The sequence below is a fragment of the Lepisosteus platostomus genome, chromosome 21, assembly GCF_059453375.1.
Source record: "Lepisosteus platostomus isolate fLepPlt1 chromosome 21, fLepPlt1.hap1, whole genome shotgun sequence".
Classification (NCBI taxonomy): Eukaryota; Metazoa; Chordata; class Actinopteri; order Semionotiformes; family Lepisosteidae; genus Lepisosteus; species Lepisosteus platostomus.
The window spans coordinates 15,781,701-15,799,175 of record NC_142631.1 but is presented as its reverse complement, the minus strand read 5'-3'; the positions used below and the strand labels follow the sequence as shown (position 1 = coordinate 15,799,175).

At 35.6% G+C, this 17,475-nt stretch overlaps 1 protein-coding gene and 1 long non-coding RNA gene across 7 annotated transcripts in view; both read right to left on the bottom strand.

Annotated features, from left to right (window-relative positions):
- LOC148644088 (nuclear receptor subfamily 5 group A member 2-like) overlaps positions 1-17,475 on the bottom strand; it is a 313,041-nt gene that overhangs the window by 56,665 nt on the left and 238,901 nt on the right. The window lies entirely within an intron of this gene.
- On the bottom strand, positions 3,225-5,257 carry LOC148644092 (uncharacterized). The gene is made up of 3 exons (XR_015928843.1): positions 5,168-5,257; positions 4,403-4,562; positions 3,225-3,522 (listed from the first exon to the last, which is right to left on the bottom strand). It is a non-coding gene; the product is annotated as an uncharacterized LOC148644092 (long non-coding RNA).

Genomic DNA, 17,475 nt, shown 5'->3' with positions numbered 1-17,475 from the left:
GTTGGCAAAACGTTTCAGCTAGAGGTTATGCTCAAACTACTGTGGACAACAGTACATTAATGTACAGCAAGCCTATTTCAGTGCAACGTGCATAGCGGTACAAGATATTAACAAGGTTTTTAGAAATCAGTCATTTTATGACAAAAAGTTCTTGCATTTATCCCAACTACGTGTAGCATTTGCAGTTTTACTATAAAACCTAAATTTAAAGTTAAATAATTTTTACTAAGAATGCACAACTTCAATATATGGAGAACCTATTCATCTCCTTATCCTGAAATTGCAGAGAAGAACTAACCGATTATTGTGTTACAAACATATATGTAATATATAGTATTATATATAGCAATATAAACAATCTGCTTATTTTTCAAAGTGCAAAACACAAGCACAGTTGGTCTGCACAGTCAATAACAGACATTTGTTTTAGAATAAAAGCAGCACTTGTTGAGTAGCCGGCTTTTGTTAACATTGTCTTGAAGATACCCAGGTGGCTACAACCTACATCTGGAGGTTTTCCCAAGAAGCATTATGAAGACCCTTCTTACATTGGTCTTCTTCCTGAAGTGATAGCCTGGTTGAGAGTGGGGTTCCGTTCCTTACTGATACACACACACACATTCTTCACCCTACTGCAAGGAAAAATGGAGGACAAAGAAACAAGGAATAAAGCCAATGCTGAAATAATTGTCCCATTTTGTGGATTTGAAGTCTGAAAATGAGATTCATTCCTATTGATGCAGAAACAGCTTTCTGGCAAAAGTAGACGTTTTCAAAAGAACACATTCAGTGACATTCAGTATTTCATTCACGTTGAGACTTTGTTCATTTTTACAGATATTTGTAAACTCTTGATAACAGATTAATTCATTTTGACTGAATAGTCATAAGAGTAGCAGATAGTGTTTAGTTGACCGGAGGCATCTTTTTAAAACTGGAAATAATGAGAAACTGAATAGTTAGTAGAAACCCGTACCTGACCTTTGTGAAGTATAATTTTCAAAAATGATAATTAGTTAAGTGACCTAATTTATTGAGTCATAATTTAACTTTTGTCCCCACAAGGAGACCAATATGACAAATTGAATAGTGTTTTTTTTTTATTTACCCCAGTACAACAAACACTTAAGATATAATTGCAGTGGTAGTTTTGTTTATGTCATTTGAAGATGAGTCTAATAAATCTTTTCATACTTAGTGCCATTAAAGTGTAAATAATCCAAAATCTCAATCTGTTTAATTGCCCATGAACCTTTTATTTACATAACATTGGTACAAAGGATTTTTATGCTATCTTACTATAAAATAAAAAATGGAATATTTTTTATTAAATATCCTTAATCTTCCTACACGTACTTAATCCTCCCTCACACAATGACTTGGAATATAAAATTAAGTGTCCTTACTTCAGAACTGTATTTCAAAATAACTTCAGGACTAATTAAATAAAAAATGTTAATCATTCTTCACTTGAAGTATACCGTCATCGACGAGTCTAAAAAGAGGCACCTCGTTGTAAGGCGATGTTTGTACAAACGCAGTGCAAATCAATGTAACCACAAAATACAATGGGGCAGTTGTTTTGCACAGCTCTGCGTGCTGGTTCAATACCCATGGAAAATATTCAATATCCATCATTTAGGAACCAGAAACGTAATAAGGATGACCATGAGATTTTACCTAAAAAGGAAAAGTCATTGAGATGCACAAAAAAACTAAATGAGTCCTCAGGACAGAGGTAACTTAACATGAAAGGCAACATGAATCTGCCAACATGAATTAAGCTACAAAGAAATTGGTACTCTGCAGTGGAGAGTGTCAGTGCTATTGGTGTCAGCAAGGGGATCAGGACAGCTTTACAGTGGCTGCAGTTAGGCCTCCTTCACTTTCACAGTCCAAAAAGGAATTGGGTGGTTATTGTCTATGGTAATATCAGCTTTATCCCATCAAAAGATTATCCTTCTTTTCAGATTGTGTGTTTGTTTTTGTCATGTTTGAGTGACGTTATACCATTGTATTCATAGGTTTCTCAAAAAGCATTGTCAAACACCCACTGTTGATAAAAAAAAAAAAAATGCAGAGAGTTGTGCCAGCAAAGAATGGAGGAGACATTGTTATTGTGGAATTTAGCTGTGGAATGCAGGTTTTAAATTCCACGTTGTTGCTATTGTGTTAAAACCTTTGCAGTTCGGGGGTTTTTTTTTTCCTCTGTAACTTTGATGGCTACAGATGAGTTTCACAATGGGGTGTATACAAGGTTAAGTTTTTAATTTTTTTTTTAAAAGCATCTGCACATTAATGCACCAGCATTCCCCTGCCTTGAGTTAATGGTTGTCAGTCTGTAGAGATGAAAGTCAGTGTATCCTACTCCCTTTCATTGTGCTCCTTGAGGACACAATAGTTGCCAGAGATAGGGGGAAATGGTAAAGAATTCTGTTTTGCAATATGCTGGGAGTTCATGTGTAGATCTAACCCTCCAGCCCCCTTGGGGTAACACTGTGTAGAAAGTAGAAAACTCTACCCAGCACACTGTTGCAAGCATTATAACCTAAGCATGGAGCTCAGCTGTCCTCCAAAAAAACTGAAGCACATAAAACCTAAAAGCACAACGACCCATTTCAAAAATACCTGGCTACACAATTTTCAAACATAAGATTTCGGTTGGCAGCAAACTAAATTCTTTTTTTTTTAGATTAAGAATAACTGGGCTCTTTCTCTAAATTGTTTCTGTTGTGCGTACCTTTGGGTGCAAGCAAGTTAAAACTGTTATTCAACCACAGGCACAATATCAAACTTCACTGAAGCAATAATCATTAATAAATAATCCTTAGCAAAGGGTTAGTGTATACAAATGATATATTAATGTATGGATGTGTGTGTGAGGGGGTATGCACATTTTCTAAATTTGTCAGCGATAAAGTCAACAGTAGAGGGAGCTTGAATTGTGACAAGGAGGAATGGACTGTACACTCTTTATCAGGTACAATGTTAAAGTTTTTCTGTGGACATAGAACCAAACAAATCATGTGCAATATCCTATATAGGCCTTAACATATCCCATGGCATGGACTCATTCTGCGAACGCAGAAGGTAACTTTCGCTGAAGATCTACTCTGCTCACATAAGCCTGAGCATCCTTGAGCAATTCGTCCCTACCGCACTGATAAGCAGGACAACTTCCTATCGTTGTAAAATCCAAGTCCTGAAAGCCACCCGTTTAAAAATTGGGGAACCAATTTATTACCATTGGCACATACATTTTTATTTCCAGTTTGGTTTCTCTGCAAGTTTTATTTTCATTCAAAGTGGGCGTGTACAGTAGGATCAGCTAAGATTCATCTCATGATTCAGTAGAAGTCCTCTGAGGAATTTGTCCACATTAACGCGCAAGATCTTTTTCCTTCTGATGACATCGCGAAGATGACAAGATCATTGAACAAAGGCAGATAGGTGGGAGCGCATATTGTTTCCAAGTCACAGTTGCCGGGAATAAGACTGTCTCTTTATCCAATGATGAATTCTCTAGAATAAAATGAAAAATTGGAAACAAATTATAAATGATTTTATAAAAAACTGTTCTAAAATGAAAAATACACTTTTTTTGTTTCTCGTGGGGAGAAACGTAGTCGTCTGGTTCCCTTATTGTGACAAGGTCAGTTTCATTCCATTTCCAATGAGGAAAGATATTTAAATTAGTTTTTGTATGCAAATTATGAAGTGAAACATCCAGGTGTGGAAATACAGGATGTTCTGAAGGGCTGCAGAAATAACTGTGAGATGATGGATGTTGTGCAACATCTGACACGGTTACAGCAGTGCATCGTATTCCAGTTCGGCCAGGTTTGAAGCTCCTGCAACTGTGGATCTTAATGCAATAGGATAGTTTTCACTGTACTTGGTACACATTGCTGTGATTGGAGCAAGAGAAAGTATTTTAGGCTTTCATAATGGGTAGCACACAGCTATGAAATCACCCTTGAATTGCAGGTTTAGCATTCTGTTACTCATTCCTGAGATTTCAAGCTGTGTGATGACTGAGATCCTCGTCTTAACTTGACTTGACCACGGATGTTTGAAATATTTAAATATTCCAGCCAGGCCTCCATGCCTGTTCTTTCACTCTTGCCCCTTTGCGCTGTTCGCTGGGAACGAGAAGGAACAGAAAACTGTATATATAGTCCATATAATCCAAGTACAAGAGAGAGCCAAAAATAATTTGGAAAACATTTCATCTTGGCATTTCCCCTCCCCGAATACAGACCTTACCACGCAACATGGTGGATTCTCCTATGCACGAAATGTCAGTGCTCCTACCAGCGCAGCATGTCACTTAATCTCAGCCCAATTAAGAGAGAAGAAAAAAATAAAACGTTAGAAAGACCATAAAGGAAAAAGTCCTTACCTTCCTTAATGGTCAGCCACAGGAGACCATGAGGCTTTGCTCTTGAGTGGGCCACACTGCTCTGTCTGCGTCAGGTCTAGTAACTCCTCTTCCACAATTCCCATCACCCCATGCGGTAATGGGCCTGATCAGTGATCCTTTTTGCGCATCTGAACAAACTCTAAGAAAGCTCACACACCAAATGCTTTGTCATTAATTGAACTCTGCACTGGTGTTTTGGGGTTACTTTAATCCTTTGGGGGGGGTTATCAGACTTGACCTTATGGCCACAACTGTCATTTCCTCAAACAGATCAGTTCTGCTTAAATATTAAAATCTTGGGTATGTTCTGCCTCTATTTGTCATTTTTTTACATTAATTTAGAATGTGTCTGATCTATTGAAATTGATTTCTATACAGAAATATTTTGCCTGCTGATTATTTTCATGCATGTTGCCCCCTTACCTCCACACAATCTTAACCCCTGCAGCAGACTATTAATAAGAACATTAGTTAACCACAGGTGTGAAACAAGGTATATGAACTCTGGATTATTGATTAGCATCACCTCTGCATAAGGGACTGATCATACTAAGGCAGACACATTGTACCAGTGATAACAGGTGAGAAGCAATTCTCATTGTTCACTTTTAGCAGAATGCAAGTGTTTTAAGCCATGAAATGGGACTGATTAAGGAGGACATGTTAAAAAATAAACATTAAAAGTGCAAGACACTATTTGCTAGATATCAGAGATATAAAACAGCAAAAAAAAAAACAACTCACCTCTACAAGTATTGCAATGGTTCTTTGGCAACAGCTGCCTGTTCAAGTCAAGCTCATCAGCTTTCCATTCACATCTACAACTAATAAAGTCACCCTGTACAAAAAAAACATTTGTTCTTTTTACATTCTATGCCTTGGGAATTATTATTGGAATGACTGCTAACCAAAAAGGCAAAAGAAATGAAAATAAACCTAATTGAAAATCAAAAACAGAAGGCACATCTTTATCCAAACAGTTGCAGGTAAGGCTGAAACCAGCAACCCACCCCTCTGGTGGAAGCTTATACCTTTGCTTCTGTCAAGACACAGCTGGGATCAATTAACTACTAACTCCCTAATTGGCAAAATCGGTAGAAATGGCCTCTTTTCATTTGTAATCGTTTTTAGCTTCTTCTAATTTAGCAGCCTGTAGAAGTGCAGAAATAAAGCCATTGCACAGACCAAACACACATTAACAAATGCATGGAAGCAGAAGGAGAAGATGTACAAATGACATACTGTATATGCTGCACCGGACAGCCACATGGAAAGGAGTATTATTCATTTCAATTTGGGAGATCTAGGTTTTGCGAACTCTATTCTCTCCAGGCTGGTCTTCTTCAGCTCATGAAGAAAAAACTAAACCAGACAACTAAATCAGACAAATTCCAGTCAATCTTCAATTTAAGGATTAGTATCATCATTAATTAAGGCCGTAAGTGAAGAAAGTATGATGTAACTGAACTACAGTATTTGACTTTTTCTTTTACATTCCCTGATTAATTCAGACCGACTGCTGTAGTTTTCTGATCAATTAAATACACCATGCATACCCAATTACTCAAAATGATCTGAATAATGTTGTCAAATTGATTAAACGAATAATAATGTTTTGTTCTGACTATTCAGCGTCATATAGTTGTAGTCTCCATTTGTACTGTTTTCCCAATTATGTTTTTAGAGTGACTCTCATCAAGCCCTTCTGTAAACATGCTTGAGTGAACAAAGTCATTTGTTTTCAACCACATTGGTTCTCTTCCTGCCAACAACAGTAATTTACAATTGTTAATCCATGACCAATGACTCCAATTGATCACACACATTTCCCCTTAACAAAATGACCCCTGTCCCCTTCTTGGCTACAGAACCTTTCACCTTTGTGCAACAAAAGCACTAAAGAGGGACACACAACATGAGTTTGCCCTGTCTTTACATCCTGAGATAGGATGCAACCTGACAAGCAGTGACACCACTGTGAGGATGAGGGGATAGATGTACAAGCAATGAGACAAGTATTCTGTCAATGAATTTGAGAAAAAATGGCCTATCTTGTATTTGTCTCCAAGATTAATTGTTTTGTGAATGTGCTGTGGCTACAGTTCAACTCAGTTATGCCACAGACTCACTCTGTCTCTGTTTCAGAGATATATTTTTTAAATAAATAAAGATGTCAGATGGGGTTTGCTAATTGTTTTGACTGCAGCGCTAGTATTTTGTACATCAGACATTCTTTAACTTTTCTTTCATTTCAAACAATGCAACGTGGTACATTCAGTGGAGCCTAGCGTACATCTGGGTGAAAGTTGTGAAGCGCTAAATTCTAGGATACGAATGACGAATGACAATAAAAATGACTTCAAGCATATTAATAGATTTTCTTTTCAAGAAAGTTTCACAGTGATATTTGTTTGTGGATATATTAGAATGAATTTTTATGTAAAAACATAAACAAGAAAATATGAAAAGTAGGATCAATTAAGTTGACAATTCTCCAGTCTGTAGTTAATTACTGGAATGTATCCCTGTTAACAATTTGAAAATGTGAGGGCATTTAAAATGAAAAAAGGTTTGTGTTTTATACGTTTTAACATATCTTCAATCAACTAGAACAGATACAAAATTTCATGTAAGATCTAGACAAAGTACTCTCATGTTTCTTGTAAATATATACAGTAATATCAAAGTTTTAATTCCTTTCAATATGATGACATAATACAACAAATATTTAATGCCTTTCAGTATAAGGAAGAAATACAACGAGTACTAGAACCAATAGCATCTTTTAATGCATCTCAACCTGTTAGGGTATAAAAATGATTGGTTTGTGTCGTTGATTACATATGAATTGATTAGCCTCTTGGTGTTACGATAAAACTTCCTCACTGCATAAACGCCAGTTTAAATGTGAGATTTGCAATGGTGTTTTTAAAACAGAATAGATGAAATGCAATGTAATTTAATGGTTGTTTACTGTTAATAAAGAAATGTGAATAAATACTGATTTATTTTGATCATTTCACAATGTAATATTAATAATTATTATAGACAGATATCTTGTTTATGGACCCCAATAGCAGAATTTATTCAACCACTGGACAATGAAAAACTATTTGAAAAATATGACTTGGAATCTGTCTTACAACAATGTGGTTCTTCAAGGCCCTTGGCAAATTTTTATAGCACTTTATATCAAGTTGTTTTCAAAAATATGTTTAATATAAATGTCTAAATATGTAAAAATATGTTTAACATAATATATTTGTTTATGTCCAGGTTGGTGTTTTTTTGGCACGAAGAACAATTTTGTAAAGGATATTCATTATTTCCCAAAACTAAACAAAAATATCCTTCACTTTCACAAAATGGGCCAAAGTTGACTCCGCTAGTTGCTTCTTAAGCCCTTATTTTCTACACGGTTTAGTTTCGCCTATTAATAGGAATCTTATTGAACTCTCTTGCTCATTTTTCTGGACAACTAGCAGTCACTCAATATGTCCCCCCAAACTGTGCGGTAGATTCCTAGTTCCTTGTTCTGGGGGCAATTAAACCATTTCCAATTATGTGAGGCGCATATGCAAATTGAGCAAATAAAGGAGAAGAGGCAATTGTTCAAGGACAACGTAATTCCCTCTATGTGTTTCAGGGCAGAAAAAGAGCATCTATTTTAATTTAAAAATTTAACACTGTTAATGTTTTTATATCCAAACACCACCAAAAATCCAGTATACATGATACATAGTTCCCTATATGCTACCTGAATAGTTTTGAGCAAATAGATTTTATATTTTAGCTATGTATCCTTGTTGTATTTTAGTTATGTATCTTTGTTGAACATGCACAATACAGTTTTGCTTCTTCTTACAGAGTGGCTGTGTAATATAAGAGAAGCCCCCTCTTCTGGTCATCAAGAGACACTGAATAAAAAAAACAGTCAATTTGTAAGATGGCTACCTTACTCTGTTATTCTAGGACATTATGAGCGAGTTCAACTATACCATTAAATGAGCTTTTTTTCTATCTTGTAATGTTTACACTATTTTATAATCTTCCTCTGAGATTTTTTTGCTTCACTATTTATGTCTGAATTGAGTTTATCTGTTTTGTAACCAATATGTTTAATCATAATCATCATCATCATCATCATCTTGATTTTCACAATCTTCCTGGGTAAATAAGTGTTAACTGCTCAATCAATGTTTTTTTTTTACATTTACATTTTTGGACAATTTTTATGACATTTCATTTGTGACCGAAGGAATTAATGTAGTATGGCACAATACTCTGTACACAGATGTATGATCTGGAGAATATCGCTGATTTAAACTGTAAAAACGTAATTACTTCAAATCCCATTAATTCATTAACGTTTCTGCAGATACTCTAACTGCTTGTCTGACAGCTTTGTTTCAAATGTTGTTTCGGTTTTAAGGGCATTTTAAAAAAACACGTGTCTGTTCAGCTTATATTATTACAGGTCAACAGATGGTCCAGTCTTTAAATTATTATTTTTTTCAGAGCTGTGCAGAATTCTCACTTGATACCCTTTGAAGGACTTCATCCAGAGCGAGAGCTTTTCACAGAACCAATTTATTTCCAGCAAAGAATATAACAACTCGCTAAAGGCCACTTTAGACTCTCGTTTTGCTTCCTTATTGAAAGTAAAAATACATCTTCTTATTGATGTATTTCTGTATGCGCTTAAAGGGTGGTTAGTCAAACAGAATCTTGAAACAGAATAAATACCACCGCAAACAATTTCGATTTTGTTTTCAAAAGTTGAAATGCTTGCATCCACAGCAGGTTATTCTGGATCATCTCAAAAACATGACAAGTTATTATGTCAGAAATATAAATGATAATAAAAACGTGACTTACTGTATAATGAATCATCTAAAGCAGAGCAAGCAATTAGGACCATCAGGACTTTATGAGCCCTGGTCTCTTTTCTTCTCTGTTCAATCTTCAGCTTTACTATTCCTGCAGAGCAGTGATCATTCTTCTTTTCCTGGAGAACCACAGAGTCTTCTGGTTTTCATTGCTTTTCTTTTGTAGCACCTAATGGTTTAATTTTAACCAATTGAGTTATTTCCATTAATTTTCCTTTATTATCAGTTATTTCCTTTAGGTAGCCTTTGAGCAGATTGTAGTCCCTGAAACACCTACAGGGACGTGAATTAAGGCAAAGAGTTTATAGTATTATATAATATTGTATGTAATAATATTCATAATTATCAAGAGTTTATATTTCAGTAGAGTTTTAGTCTCTTATATTGAATATACAATTTATATTCGTGCCATCTTAGTATTATTTCATTCCATTCCAAATGTCCTACAAGAATTGTAGTTTAACTAAGCTAACTTTGATAAAGGTGTCATTTTGACAAATTAATGCTAATAACCACCCCTGACTTCTTTCTTCTAGGACACCTGACGATACTACTAAGCCTAGCTGACATAAATGTTAGGAGATCTGTTGTTTTCAAAGTGGCAAGCTTTAATGATATAACCATTTCTCATTGATATTAGAGATCAAGGGCCAGAAAGCAGTGGGCCTGAAACTTGAAACTTGCACAAAAAAAAAGTCTGAAAGGAAAATTATCAAAGTATATCAATATTAGTGCTTTTGAGACAGCACAAATACCACTATACTGTATTCTGGGTAGTCTGATGTATAACGATCCTTAAGCAATAGATATTTTACTGCATTAAATATAATAAGGGGACCTTTAACAAGTCTTTAATGCTTTGAGCTAATCTTCTGATAAGAGTCCCGAGCTTTTCTTCAGGCCTACAGAATATCAGCCTTCACTTTGCTAAAAAATCTTCCGTCAGTCTCAGAACATAATGTGGACTTAAAGATCTGTGTGATACAAGTGGGCAAGTGTGTTTGTCAATGACCACACCAAAGGCCGTGTGGGGAGGCTGAAATCGACATATACTGTAAATGTGTACGCATGCTGAGCCACGCCATACGCCACACTGCTATGCTTTGTTCCAACACATACCTGTAAAATAAAATAATTCCTAAACACACAACACAGTGCTGTCCTTTATTTTAAAGACAAATCAAAGAGGAGGCCTCACAAATCTTACCTTTTGTGTTTCTTGTCATGAACAGTGCCGTGGTAAGACAGAAAGGAAATAAAATGGTCCCAGAGCCTCATTTAATACTCTGGGCCTTAGGAAACAGCAACCCAATCACATCTTTAAAGACATCGTAGAGCCTTGTCAACTACAAAAAGAGAAGACTCTGCTATTGTTCTCTTTTGATGTATTTTAGAAATTAAAGAGTCTTTTCCCTACTGAAAGTCCTTTTGTGAACTTTGCTTTGTCAGGCAACAATCGATAGATGCTCAAAAGCTTTCACAAGGTTAACCTCTATTACTGTTCACTCTGCCTTTATATATTTTCATTATCAGTACAATAAATATTTCCTTTTGGTGTCAATTCAGCTAAGAGTGCATTAGCTCCTTAAACCATAATCAGGATTCTCTGCCTATACCTTCTGTCAGCTCATATTGACAGAAGACAATTTTTCCACATGCAGAATTACTAAAGCTACAGTAAGGTCGGTGTTTGGCATACCTAAAAGATGTCTGCAAATATACACAATGAAAACAGAATTAAAATCATACATTGTGCATGGAATATTACAGTCCAACAGTAGAATTTAAAGAAAGCATTGACAATTTTAAGGAACGACTTTGTGATTTTTGGCATTAAAAATCTTTATTAATATAAAAAGTATCTGTATTGAAGCAAGCAGTTAAATATGAATGATTATTAGCACTTATCACTTAATTTGTGATTTGTATTCATTAGAATGGATGAAAAATGTTAAGTTGCATTAAGGTGAGCTATTCCAATAGACATATTTTTGCAATAGAAAAGCAGACATAATATTTGTCCTTGAAGGGTATGGTTCTTTTTGTCAAAAATAAATTATTAACATTTTAGACTATTGCTATTTTGGTGCAGACCTAGTTGAGGTCAGGAAATAAAAGCTGTGCTTTCATGTTTTTGTCAATTATCAAAGCATAAATCTGATCATGTCCTTGTTCTGAAATCACTTACTTTATCTGAGTACTTACAACATTGTGTAGCACACTGTCATTGAACGGCATGTTGGAGAACTTTTGTTTATGTGAATGTAGCTCATTATACTACAATTACTAAGCGCTGTCTTTCAGATTTTTCAAATTATTTAATGCTTTCCCCTTTCTGAAATCTTTTAATCACTGAATTACTGCATTAACATGTGTAATGCAGCTACTGCATTGCGCATGCCTGTTGTTAGATAGTTAGGAAAAATGGAAACCAAAATGCACTCTAACATTTAACATAGGTTTTTGTTGGTGTCTCTCTAGTGAAAACAAAGTATGCACTTATACGGTTCGGCTATATGGAGGTTAGTCCAGGCAATGACTACCTTTAAACTCTGTGATGATTGTTATCTATTAAGATATATGGTGGATTATTTGTGACGTCCGATTGCAATAATGGGTCACGCCTCATTTGTAGGATCACCTACCAGAAATGTGTGAGGTTTTTTTTTTCCACCAAGAAACTGTGGAGGTTTATCAGTTACTGTTAGTGCGTTTATTCCCAGTAATACACAACTGGAAAATCTAGAAAAACAGGAATAGCCTGAAGATGTGCTAGGCACCCACAAACAAAGCAAAAAATACCTTTCCAATAAAAAAATATCAGTCCTTCTAACTGCTTTATTCACAAACAGACACAAACACACTCACATCAAGGCAAATCAGTACTTATTTCAGTTAAACAGGCCTGGAGCCTGGAGTCATCTAGTGCTATCAAATTTTAGATCTGTTTTTTATTTAGTGTTTGCAGGGCATTTCATAATGGCAATGTATGGCTATCGTGTAACAGATGTTCTGTAGCAATGAAGTATCCTTCTCATTGCTGCTTGATTGCAGCATTGGAATGACATTTTAATGGCAGCTTCTGAGGAGCTCAAGATGATCAGTTCTAATATTCTGTCTCCCGACGTAAAGGGTTCGTTTGTATTTCCCTGTGGCTGTGAATGGCTCACAACCTCTACGTTAACTGCACGAGAACAAGAATGGGTTTAAACCTGGATTCAAATAGATCTGAAAATACCTAAGAACACAAAATGCAGGAGACAACGTAAAAATATTTTCTACCTCACTGAAATTTGCAACAGTACTTTAGATGCAGATAGGCATTTAGATATAGATACACAAATATGAAATCACATAGTAAAAATAAAAAGAAAATGCTTTCCCTGTGAAATTTTTAACATCAAACAATCACCCTTTTTTCCACGGTATTGCAGTAAATTAATAAAATGTTGGATATTGTGTATTTACATATGTATTGTTAACGTACTGTAAGTTAAGTCCATAAGACGTCTTTCCTAGTTCAACATATACCATGTACAAAATAAAACAAACCTGGAAATACATGTTTCTGCAATTTTCATTTTATTTTGTGCTTTTGAAGAGTCTTGGCTATATTATGAGACTTGGATATCCAAGTGTCCTTGGTCAAAATTCTTGCTACATTTTGGCGTCAGATTTAAAGCTTGTCTATGCTTGAAGAGGGCAAAAAAGGTAACGTACACAAGTGTACAAAATTAAAAATGAAAATGAATTTTAGTTTCATAAGATAAGGCTTGGAAAATAATTTTGTTTTTGATATGAAAGTTTCCTAAAATATTTGTTGCCATTAACTTACACATAACAACTATGAAAACAGTCTTCCATGCACTGACGGCTTCACAATCCTGAGCAATTATCTATAAAACACCAGATGTTTAGACGCAATGCCAAAATCAAATCAATCTTATTCTCATTCAAGGTTATTACTTCTGGGTGGGTATACAGATTTGGCTTGCATATTCAAATGTTTCAGTTCAGTTTTTCTCCTTATAAATACAAGAAACTACGTTCTTTCCTAATGTAACAAATAGAAAACAAGTTAACTAGAAATATGTGCTCTACTGGTGAGGTTTAATCATTTATAACAATAAGGATATTTGTTTTTACAGGCATTATCCAGAAGACTAGGAACATATCTTCAGCAAAATCATTTCAAATAACATAGACTTCTACTGTAAAAAATGGAATGAAATGAAATTTAATGTACTTAAACATTTTAGTTGAGCAGTATCTTTATTTTAAGAGAATGACACCTTGTACAATAGTACATTAAGTAAAGACAGAATTTTTTATTTAGAATCCTATCATCTAATCATATTTCAATGTATTAATTTCACAGGGAAAAGTGTTGCTAACAGCTGATGTTTTAGTTCTGTCTCTTTTAAACACCTCTCTGGGGGATTTGAAAGATTTACTAGAGCTTAACTATGGTCCTAAAATCAAACTTCATTCTTTTTGGGATGTTACTAAATGTTTTATTACGAGCTCTAATCTGAGCTAAAAGCAGAAGTGTACCTCTTAGTGGTAATAAAATCCCAGAGCTGGAAAAAAAAAATGTAATTTCACGTAAGAAGTTTTACAATAAACATGATGACCACCCTAGTGGACTGTTATCATTAAGACTAAAACAAAATAAATGATTAGCTTCTATTGAGGTGATCAAAGACAATAATACTGCTGCGCTGTTAGACCCTGAGCAGGTTAATGAAGTTTCCAAGACTTCTATAAATTTTTCTATGCTTCTGTAATAGTAATAATAATAATAATAATAATAATAATAATAATAATAATAATAATAATAATAATAGCTTACATTTATATAGCGCTTTTCTGGAAACTCCACTCAAAGCGCTTTACAGGTAATGGGGACTCCCTTCCACCACCACTGTAGTTACTGCAGAGTTGACCAAGATCAAAGAATTCTATCTATCAATCTATCACTTGAACAGAGCTTCTAACATGCCCCTGTAACTCTACAGGAGTGAAACACAGCTGCTCAGTCCACGCAGAAGTGGACATTCCCTGATTCAAATGGGATTCTGATGAAAATGCTGTATAATATGGTCATGTCAGCCTTTTAATACTAAACATAAAAGGCTGTTTTTAATACCTTTTATATATTCTAATAATTTCTCATTTGAGATTGGCTCTTCGTTACAATGTCAAAATTAAGCCATTGGCTATTATGGGTACTAAAATCAGAAAGAAAATCATTTGTAAACATTTGTAAACAGGGTAGTGTTCCAAAGCTGTTGCTTGTCTGTTCCCAATTTCAAATACTATTAATGAGCCTTTATGTTGAAGATGTTAAAGACAGTGCCCAGTTGAGGAGACACATATACTTAACCTCCTGGATCTTTAATTTGTTTTGCTTCAGATTTTAAATTTCTTCAGATCTTTAATTACCCTTCAAAGGGACCCACACATGACAGAATCGCTACGCATTTGGAAGCAAGTCAGCTGCATTCTCGGTAGACGCTCAGTATTTCATAAATCTTCACCCTTTCTGGAATAATTCTCTTAGCAACTTGTTCTGAGCCCTTTGCTTACACATCCTGGTCTAGAAGAAATTACCACATTCTTTCTGACATCTTTCACGTCAATGGCTTGCACACACTTCAGGTCCTGAGGAAAACATACTAGTCATTTTATCTATCTCAGCTTTTCCTTACCCAATGGCCTAAGCCATGGGTGAATGCTTTATACTCTCACCCAGTGACCGATTTGTTTCAACAGTGACTACTAGAGGTCCAGTCCCTTCTCTATATAACTGCCTTGTGTAATATCAGTTCTCACCCACTTATGTTCACATAGGAAACGTAGGTGGACAAGCTAGATGATAGGTAATTCTGATTGGAATGCTACCTTTTTCTTTTCTTTAGCACACCAGCTAATCTATTTTAGACTCCCAAAACATGCCATATGGGAGTTTCCAGATGAAGATTATCCCTGCTTCTCTTTAGCTCAGATGCACTTAGGGTGCAATCGGTACCTAATTACACGTTCTGATGGTGCTCTCTCACAGGATGGTTTCAGGTGTACGTGACTAATGTGCTCTTGGATGTGACATTGAGCCCTCAACCTCCTTCTTAGTAATGACAACAGAGTTGCAATCAATCTTTAGACTTGATTGATTTTACTGGGGGGGTCTTACTACAGATATAAAAGCTGTTTTGCAATGTTACGTGGAATCTACGATATTCATAAGCCATAGACCAAGATCATCCACTGCCTGTAATGGAGTGATTTAATTAGATTGGAGGGCTCTTAATATTTTAATACAGTGCAGCTATCTTAAGTCTATAGTTGACAATGTTGCTGTACAACATTTTCATAAAAACAAACACAAGAAAAATAGGATTCTAAAGAGGTTTGCTCATATATATCAGGAGGAATTCATCTGGAGTCATTTCAGATGGAAGCAGTCTGGCAACACAATGAGGATGTTTGGCTTTAAAAAGAACCCCACATACTGAGTTCGTGAAAATTTGTCAATTAAAAAAAATATATGGACCATAATGGCTATGCCAATATACAACATTACTTGATGAGCTAAAAATGCTGCTTGGAACTAAAGAAAAAAAACTTTAACATCTAAATTAATCTATCAACAAAGAACATTTTATTGATTTCTAACACTGAATGTAACCTTGTAACCTGCAGAAAAAAAGACTGAATACCTGAGTGTTGGAAACAAAATATCTTCCAAACACAAGCCATAAGGACTGGTTAATATACTGTATTTGTTTAATAAGATTGCTTTCTTAGCCTTGATCTGAAGGTATATCTTCTCCTCTCTTTTGAATCAGTTCTTGTGACCTTCCTGACATAATCCATACTGATACCTATGAATCAAAGAGCAAGAAATGGAAAAAAAAAAAGTTTTGACAAAAACAGACACCTTGGTAACCTATGGACCTTTGTTGAAAAGAAAATAGGGCATTACCAGCCACGAATTGCTTTATGGCATGTCCTTTAGCTTTACCTTTTGTCGACAGAAACACTTTCTATGGTTCTTGAAACAATTCTTAATGAAACCTTTTGCAGCTCTTTTTTTTTGCACACTGAAACGTAGCCTAAGCTCTCTGTTGACTGCTCTTCTATCTGCAATGCTAAATCGCAGCCAGCGTTGTCAGCTGTATCCTTGGACCACGGGAGCTTTTACTACAGTTTGCCTTCACAAAACGTTGGGCGACGACTCAAAAATGTTGAAAACAGTATTTCTCAAACACAAGCCATAAGGATTCTGGTTAATATATTTGTTTAACTTGATTGCCTTCCTAGCCTTGATCTGAAGGCATATCGCTTTCTGGCTATCACTGTCCACTCTGTTTTATCTCTAGTTCTTTAAGCCTGTTCTTTCTGCCACGTTCCTGAAGTGTGCCAGCAGCAGGTGTGGTCTTCCTACTGTTTGGTTGGTAATCTCCCCGTGTTCTCTGTCCATCCATCTGTCCCTGACACACAGAACTGCACTTTGCGATAACTACGCGCGAACCACCCTCACTGACAGGCTTCCAGATGGCTCTAACCTTGTTCCTTGCATTTTTCTGATGCCTCTCTCAGTTCCTTCGCCTTCTGATAGGCCCCGGTGGCTCCTCAGCGATTGCATTTCGCCATTGCAGATGCAATACTAGGTCACACCTCTGATATGAAGGTGGTTCTAACCCTGGTCTGTTTCAAAACAACGATGCTGGTAATCTTCATCTGAGCTGATTTAGGTGCCTTGAAACCCTTTCCACATTTGGCATCTAAACAACCTTTTTCTTTGCTCAGATAACTCCCTTTCAGCTCTTGTGGTCTTCAAGAAAGAAACCTTGCTTTCTTTAATATTAAACTTTAACTTCCATGCCTAATTGTAAGAATACTTTTGTATCTTTTCTGTATTAGGGCGTTTTAAGACTATACCTGTGCATCAATACGAAATCATTCATTCTTTTCAAGCCTTTCTCTTGGCATGTCAGTATTCTGGCATAATAAAGCAAAAATCTTTTCGTGGTTCCCTAAATGTGATGTGAGGATCTTACTCAAATGTTCATTCACAATCATGGTGCTTCTCACATCACAAGATTGTTCTACTCTCCATACATTCTTCAATTTCTAAAGTCATCTATAAATTATAGACCC